The sequence below is a fragment of the Pristiophorus japonicus genome, chromosome 1 (genome assembly GCF_044704955.1).
Source record: "Pristiophorus japonicus isolate sPriJap1 chromosome 1, sPriJap1.hap1, whole genome shotgun sequence".
Classification (NCBI taxonomy): Eukaryota; Metazoa; Chordata; class Chondrichthyes; family Pristiophoridae; genus Pristiophorus; species Pristiophorus japonicus.
Window position 1 is genome coordinate 414,482,535 of NC_091977.1, and position 7,500 is coordinate 414,490,034.

A 7,500-nucleotide genomic window follows, 5' to 3' on the forward strand; every position below is an offset into this window, starting at 1 on the left:
TCCGGTGAGTGTCAGTCTGAGCGTCCCCGGTCGCCTAGGCGTACACTTGCGGCAGGCGCGGTAGCTGTTTCCGGTAAATGAGGTCAGTCTGATGACTACGGGCCTGCTCGCGCTTCTGACCCTGCTCACCGGAAGTGTCCGTGCGCAGCTGCGGTGAGCGGGGCGAGCCAGCTCCCCGGCGGGGCTCGGGACAGCGGCTGCCGGCCTGTGACAGGTGGAGCCTGCAGTCGCACACAAGCTGGGGGCCGAGGCAAGGGGCACAGCCACACTCAGGCGGTAGGTGAGGCCGGCTGCAGCCGTCAAGTTACCCCTTTGACAGGAAGTTCATGAATGGTGAACGATGGAGGAGCTAATTAGAGAAACGGCGTCACAGGGAGAGGGAGGGTGAGTGGGATGATGAGGGGTTGATGGCGAGATGGAGAGTCGGGGAGAGGGAGGAGTGAGAGTGTGGTGCCATCATCATCATAGGCAGTCCCTCGGGATCGAGGAAGACTTGCTTCCACTCTAAAAGTGAGTTCTTAGGTGGCTGAACAGTCTAACATGAGAGCCACAGTCCCTGTCACAGGTGGGACAGACAGTCGTTGAGGGAAGGGGAGGGTGGGACTGGTTTGCTGCACGCTCTTTCCGCTGCCTGCGCTTGATTTCTGCATGCCCTCGGCGATGACACTCGAGGAGCTCAGCGCCCTCCCGGATGCACTTCTTCCACTTAGGGTGGTCTATGGCCAAGGACTCCCAGGTGTCAGTGAGGATGTCATCAGGGAGGCTTTGAGGATGTCCTTGTAACGTTTCTTCTGCCCGCCTTGGCTCGTTTGCCATGGTAGTCGACGTATTTACTGAGGCGCATGAAAGCATAGGCCTTACGCTAAACATTAGTAAGACAAAGGACCTCCACCAGCCTGCCCTCGCTGCATAGCACTGCCCCCCAGTCATCAAGATCCACTGCGTGGCCCTGGACAACGTGGACCACTTCCTTTATCTCGGGAGCCTCCTATGAACAAGAGCAGGCATTGATGATGAGATCCAACACTGCCTCCAGTGCAGCCTTCGGCCGCCTGAGGAAAAGTGTGTTTGAAGACCTGTCCCTCAAAACTGTCACCAAGCTCATGGTCTACAGGGCTGTAATAATACCTGCCCTCCTGTATGGCTCAGAGACGTGGACCATGTACAGTAGACACCTCAAGTTGCTGAAGAAATATTACCAGCGATGTCTCCGCAAAATCTTGCAAATCCCCTGGGAGGACAGACGCACAAACATTAGCGTCCTCAACCAGGCCAACATCCCCAGCATTGAAGCACTGACCACACTTGATCAGCTTTTCTGGGCAGGCCACATAGTTCGCATGCCAGACATGAGACTCCCAAAGCAAGCGCTCTACTCGGAACTCGTCCATGGAAAACGAACCAAAGGCGGGTAGAGGAAACGTTACAAGGACACCCTCAAAGGTGTGGTGTAGGGAGATGAGAGAGGGTGGTGTAGGGGGAAAGAGGGTGATGCAAGAAGAGCGAGAGTGGTGGAGGGCGAGTGGTGGAGGGGGAGGGAGGGCGAGTGGTGGAGGGAGAGGGAGAGACGGTGTTCAGGTGGAGGGAGGGGGAGGGTGGTGGAGGGAGAGGAGAGAGAGGGGTGGAGGAGGGAGAGGAGACGGAGGTGTGGAGGGAGAGGAGGGAGAGGGAGGGAGGGAGAGGAGAGAGAGGGGGGTGAGGGAGGGGTGGAGGAGAGAGAGAGAGGGGGGTGATGGAGGGAGAGGAGAGAGAGAGAGAGGGGTGGTGGAGGGAGAGGAGGGAGAGAGAGAGAGGGGTGGTGGAGGGAGAGGAGAGAGAGAGGGGTGGTGGAGGGAGAGGCGAGAGAGGGGTGGTGGAGGAGGGAGAGGAGAGAGAGAGGGGTGGTGGAGGGAGAAGAGAGAGAGGGGTGGTGGAGGTGGTGGAGAGCGAGGTGGTGGAGGGAGAGGAGAGGGAGGGGTGGTGGAGGGAGAGGAGAGGGAGGGGTGGTGGAGGGAGAGGAGAGGGAGGGGTGGTGGAGGGAGAGGAGAGAGGGGGGTGGTGGAGGGAGAGGAGAGAGAGGGGTGGTGGAGTGAGAGGGGTGTGGTGGAGGGAGAGGGGTGGTGGAGGGAGAGGGGTGGTGGAGGGAGAGGAGAGAGAGGGGTGGTGGAGGGAGAGGGGTGGTGGAGGGAGAGGGGTGGTGGAGGGAGAGGAGAGAGGGGTGGTGGAGGGAGAGGAGAGAGAGGGGTGGTGGAGGGAGAGGAGAGAGAGGGGTGGTGGAGGGAGAGGAGAGAGAGGGGTGGTGGAGGAGGGAGAGGAGAGAGAGGGGTGGTGGAGGGAGAGGAGAGAGAGGGGTGGTGGAGGGAGAGGAGAGAGAGGGGTGGTGGAGGGAGAGGAGAGAGAGGGGTGGTGGAGGGAGAGGAGAGAGAGGGGTGGTGGAGGGAGAGGAGAGAGAGGGGTGGTGGAGGGAGAGGAGAGAGAGGGGTGGTGGAGGGAGAGGAGAGAGAGGGGTGGTGGAAGGAGAGGAGAGAGAGGGGTGGTGGAAGGAGAGGAGAGAGAGGGGTGGTGGAGGGAGAGGAGAGAGAGGGGTGGTGGAGCGAGAGAGGGGTGGTGGAGGGAGAGGGGTGGTGGAGGGAGAGGAGAGAGAGAGGGGTGGTGGAGGGAGAGAGAGAGAGAGAGAGGTGGTGGAGGGAGAGGAGAGGAGAGGGGTGGTGGAGGGAGAGGAGAGGAGAGGGGTGGTGGAGGGAGAGGAGAGAGAGGGGTGGTGGAGGGAGAGGAGAGAGAGGGGTGGTGGAGGGAGAGGAGAGAGAGGGGTGGTGGAGGGAGAGGAGAGAGAGGGGTGGTGGAGGGAGAGGAGAGAGAGGGGTGGTGGAGGGAGAGGAGAGAGAGAGAGGGGTGGTGGAGGGAGAGGAGAGAGAGAGGGGTGGTGGAGGGAGAGGAGAGAGAGGGGTGGTGGAGGGAGAGGAGAGAGGGGGTGGAGGGAGAGGAGAGAGAGGGGTGGAGAGGGAGGGGTAGGGTAGGGGTGGTGGAGAGAGGGAGAGGGTGGGGTAGGGGTGGTGGAGGGAGAGGAGAGAGAGGGAAGTAGAGGTGGAGGGAGAGGAACGAATGAGAGAGTGGTGGAGGGGGAGGTGAGTGTGTGTGTGTGGTGGGAGAGGGAGTGGGTGAGTGTGTGTGGCGGGAGACTGAGTGAGCGTGCCGGGAGGGAGGGAGTGAGCGTGCGTGGCATGAGTGAGTGAGTGAGTGAGCGAGCGTGGTGGGAGAGGGAAGGAAGGGGGGAGCGAGCGAGCGTGGCAGGAGGGAGGGAGGGAGTGAGCGTGCGTGGCGGGAGGAGGAGGGAGGGAGCATGCGTGGCAGGAGAAGGAAGGAGGGAGCGAGCGAGTGTGGCGGGAGAGGGAGAGAGTGACTGGCGGAAGTGGGGTGGGGGAGAGAGTTGGGGAGTGTATGTGTGTGGTGGGAGAGAGAGAGAGTGTGTGTGAGTTTGGTGGGAGAGAGAGGGTGTAAGTTTGGTGGGAGAGAGAGAGAGAGTGTGGAGGGAGAGAGAGAGAGAGAGAGAGAGAGGGTGGGTGGAGGGAGGGAGAGAGAGAGAGAGAGAGAGAGAGAGAGAGGGTGGCGGCAGGGGGAAAGGAGAGTGAGTGTGCGTGGCGGGAGAGGGAGGGAGTCAGTGAGTGAGCGTGGCGAGGGAGGGAGTGAGCGTGCGTGGCAGGAGAGAGAATGAGCGTGCGTGGCGTGGAGGGAGGGAGGGAGCGTGCGTGGCGGGAGAGGGAGGGAGTGACTGGAGGGAGTGTGGTGAGAGAGAGAGAGTGTGTGTGAGTGAGTGGTGGGAGAGAGAGAGAGAGAGAGAGAGAGAGTGTGTGAGTGTGGTGGGAGAGAGAGTGTGTGAGTGTGGTGGGAGACAGTGTGTGAGTGTGGTGGGAGAGAGTGAGTGAGTGTGTGAGTGTGGTGGGAGAGAGTGTGGTGAGAGAGACTGTGACTGTGGTGGGGGAGAGAGAGAAAGAGTGTGTGACTGTGGTGGGAGAGAGAGTATGTGACTGGTGGGAGAGAGAGAGAGAAAAAGAGTGCGACTCTGGTGGGAGAGAGAGAGAATGTGTGACTGTGGTGGAAGAGAGAGAGAGAGTGTGTGTGACTGTGGTGAGAGAGAGAGAGAGAGAGAGAGAAAGTGTGTGAGTGTGGTGGGAGGGAGAGAGAGAGAGAGTGTGAGAGTGTGGTGGGGGAGAGAGAGAGAGAGAGAGAGAGTATGCGAGTGTGTGGTGGGAGAGAGTGTGTGTGTGGTGAGAGAGGGGGCTGGGGAGAGAGAGAGGGGTGGTGTGTGGTGAGAGAGAGGTGGGGGGGGAAGAGAGAGAAGGAATAAGAAAGTGGGTGGAGGGGAGGAGAGGAGAGTGAGAGGAGGGGAGGTGAGTGAGAGCAAGAGTGTGTCGAGGGGAGGACAGACACAGACAGACAGTGTGGTGCGGGTGGAGGGGGTTGGAGGGAGAGCATGGTGGAGGGGAGGTGCGAAGAGAGGAGTGGCTGACGGGAGGAGAGAGAGAGAGTGGCGGAGGAGAGAGAGAGAGAGAGAGAGAGAGAGTGGTGGAGTGGAGGAGGGAGAGAGTGAGTAAGTGTGGCGGAGGGGAGGGGAGAGTGTGTGGCGGAGGGGAGGGAGGAGAGAGAGAGAGAGAGAGACGGGGAGGGGGGGGGTAGAGGTGGAGGAGAGAGAAAGGGGATAAGAGTGAGTGGGTGGACGGGGAGGAGAGAGAGAGAGAGAGAGAGAGAGAGAGAGAGAGTGAGAGAGGGAGAGGGGAGAGGGGGAGAGGGAGAGGAGGAGAGAGGAGAGAGGAGAGAGGAGAGAGGAGAGAGGAGAGAGGAGAGAGGAGAGAGGAGAGAGGAGAGAGGAGAGGAGGAGAGGAGAGAGGAGAGAGGAGGAGGGAGAACATAAGAATTAGGAACAGGAGTAGGCCATCTAGCCCCTCAAGCCTGCTCCGTCATTCGACAAGATCATGGCTGATCTGGCCGTGGACTCAGCTCCACTTACCCGCCCGCTCCCCATAACCCTTAATTCCCTTATTGGTTAAAAATCTATCTATCTGTGACTTGAATACATTCAATGAGCTAGCCTCATCTGCTTCCTTGGGCAGAGAATTCCACAGATTCACAACCCTCTGGGAGAAGAAATTCCTTCTCAACTCGGTTTTAAATTGGCTCCCCCGTATTTTGAGGCTGTGCCCCCTAGTTCTAGTCTCCCCGACCAGTGGAAACAACCTCTCTGCCTCTATCTTGTCTATCCCTTTCATTATTTTAATTGTTTCTATAAGATCACCCCTCATCCTTCTGAACTCCAACGAGTAAAGACCCAGTCTACTCAATCTATCATCATAAGGTAACCCCCTCATCTCGGGAATCCACCTAGTGAATCGTCTCTGTACCCCCTCCAAAGCCAGTATATCCTTCCTGAAATAAGGTGACCAAAACTGCACGCAGTACTCCAGGTACAGCCTTACCAATACCCTATACAGTTGCAGCAGGACCTCCCTACTTTTGTACTCCATCCCTCTCGCAATGAAGGCCAACATTCCATTCGCCTTCCTGATTATCTGCTGCACCTGCAAACTAACTTTTTGGGATTCATGCACAAGGAGACTCAAAAGAGTTTCATGCACAAGGAGTGTAGGTCTCATGGTGCAACGGTAGTGTGTCTGACTCCAGATCAGAAGGTTGCGTGTTCAAATCACGTCGGGGTCACTGTTCTTTCGGATATTGTTCTTCCAGAATTAATATTTCCTCCAAAAGAGTTTCATGCACAAGGATCCCCAGGTCCCTCTGCACCTCAGCATGTTGTAATTTCTCCTCATTCAAATAATATTCCCTTTTACTGTTTTTTTTCCCAAGGTGGATGACCTCACACTTTCCGACATTGTATTCCATCTGCCAAACCTTAGCCCATTCGCTTAACCTATCCAAATCTCTTTGCAGCCTCTCTGCACAACCCGCTTTCCCACTAATCTTTGTGTCATCTGCAAATTTTGTTACACTACACTCTGTCCCCTCTTCCAGGTCATCTATGTATATTGTAAACAGTTGTGGTCCCAGCACCGATCCCTGTGGCACACCACTAACCACCGATTTCCAACCCGAAAAGGACCCATTTATCCCGACTCTCTGCTTTCTGTTCGCCGGCCAATTCTCTATCCATGCTAATACATTTCCTCTGACTCCGCGTTCCTCTATCTTCTGCAGTAACCTTTTGTGTGGCACTTTATCGAATGCCTTTTGGAAATCTAAATACACCACATCCATCGGTACACCTCTATCCACCATGCTCGTTATATCCTCAAAGAATTCCAGTAAATTAGTTAAACATGATTTCCCCTTCATGAATCCATGTTGTGTCTGCTTGATTGCACTATTCCTATCTAGATGTCCCGCTATTTCTTCCTTAATGATAGTTTCAAGCATTTTCCCCACTACAGATGTTAAACTAACCGGCCTATAGTTACCTGCCTTTTGTCTGCCCCCTTTTTTAAACAGAGGCGTTACATTAGCTGCTTTCCAATCCGATGGAGGGGGAGGGAGGGAAGAGAGAGGGAGAGGGGGAGAGAGAGAGAGAGAGAGAGAGAGAGAGGGAGAGAGGGAGAGAGGGAGGGAGGGAGGGGGAGAGGGGGAGAGGGGGAGGGGGAGGGGGAAAGAGGGAGAGAGAGAGAGAAAAGAGTGTGGTGAAGGGAGGACAGACAGAGACAGACAAAGCGAGGGGGAGAGAGAGAGAGAGAGAGAGAGAGTGGCGGAGGGGAGAGAGAGAGAGAGATAGAGTGGCGGAGGGGAGAGAGAGAGATAGAGTGGCGGAGGGGAGAGAGAGAGATAGAGTGGCGGAGGGGAGAGAGAGAGATAGAGTGGCGGAGGGGAGAGAGAGAGATAGAGTGGCGGAGGGGAGAGAGAGAGATAGAGTGGCGGAGGGGAGAGAGAGAGATAGAGTGGCGGAGGGGAGAGAGAGAGATAGAGTGGCGGAGGGGAGAGAGAGAGATAGAGTGGCGGAGGGGAGAGAGAGAGATAGAGTGGCGGAGGGGAGAGAGAGAGATAGAGTGGCGGAGGGGAGAGAGAGAGATAGAGTGGCGGAGGGGAGAGAGAGAGATAGAGTGGCGGAGGGGAGAGAGAGAGATAGAGTGGCGGAGGGGAGAGTGCGAGATAGAGTGGCGGAGGGGAGAGTGCGAGATAGAGTGGCGGAGGGGAGAGTGCGAGATAGAGTGGCGGAGGGGAGAGTGCGAGATAGAGTGGCGGAGGGGAGAGTGCGAGATAGAGTGGCGGAGGGGAGAGAGCGAGATAGAGTGGCGGAGGGGAGAGAGCGAGATAGAGTGGCGGAGGGGAGAGAGCGAGATAGAGTGGCGGAGGGGAGAGAGCGAGATAGAGTGGCGGAGGGGAGAGAGCGAGATAGAGTGGCGGAGGGGGAGAGCGAGATAGAGTGGCGGAGGGAAGAGAGAGATAGAGTGGCGGAGGGGAGAGGGAGATAGAGTGAGCGAGCGCGCGCGCGAGGCGCGGAAGAGAGCGCGCGCGCGAGGC

The 7,500-nt window shown here is 57.5% G+C and overlaps 1 protein-coding gene across 6 annotated transcripts in view; it reads left to right on the top strand.

The window, feature by feature from the left end:
- The window catches only part of tmem68 (transmembrane protein 68), a 98,209-nt gene that overhangs the window by 2,713 nt on the left and 87,996 nt on the right, over positions 1 to 7,500 (top strand). For 2 of the 6 annotated variants that reach the window (XM_070892266.1, XM_070892230.1), the window contains exon 1: positions 112 to 276. The exons of 1 other annotated variant lie outside the window; for it this stretch is intronic. The gene's annotated coding sequence lies outside the window, so the exon portion shown is untranslated. Of the gene's footprint in view, positions 1 to 9; positions 83 to 107; positions 281 to 7,500 lie in introns of those variants that run through there. 3 more of the 6 variants (XM_070892246.1, XM_070892276.1, XM_070892239.1) reach the window with 3 other exon arrangements.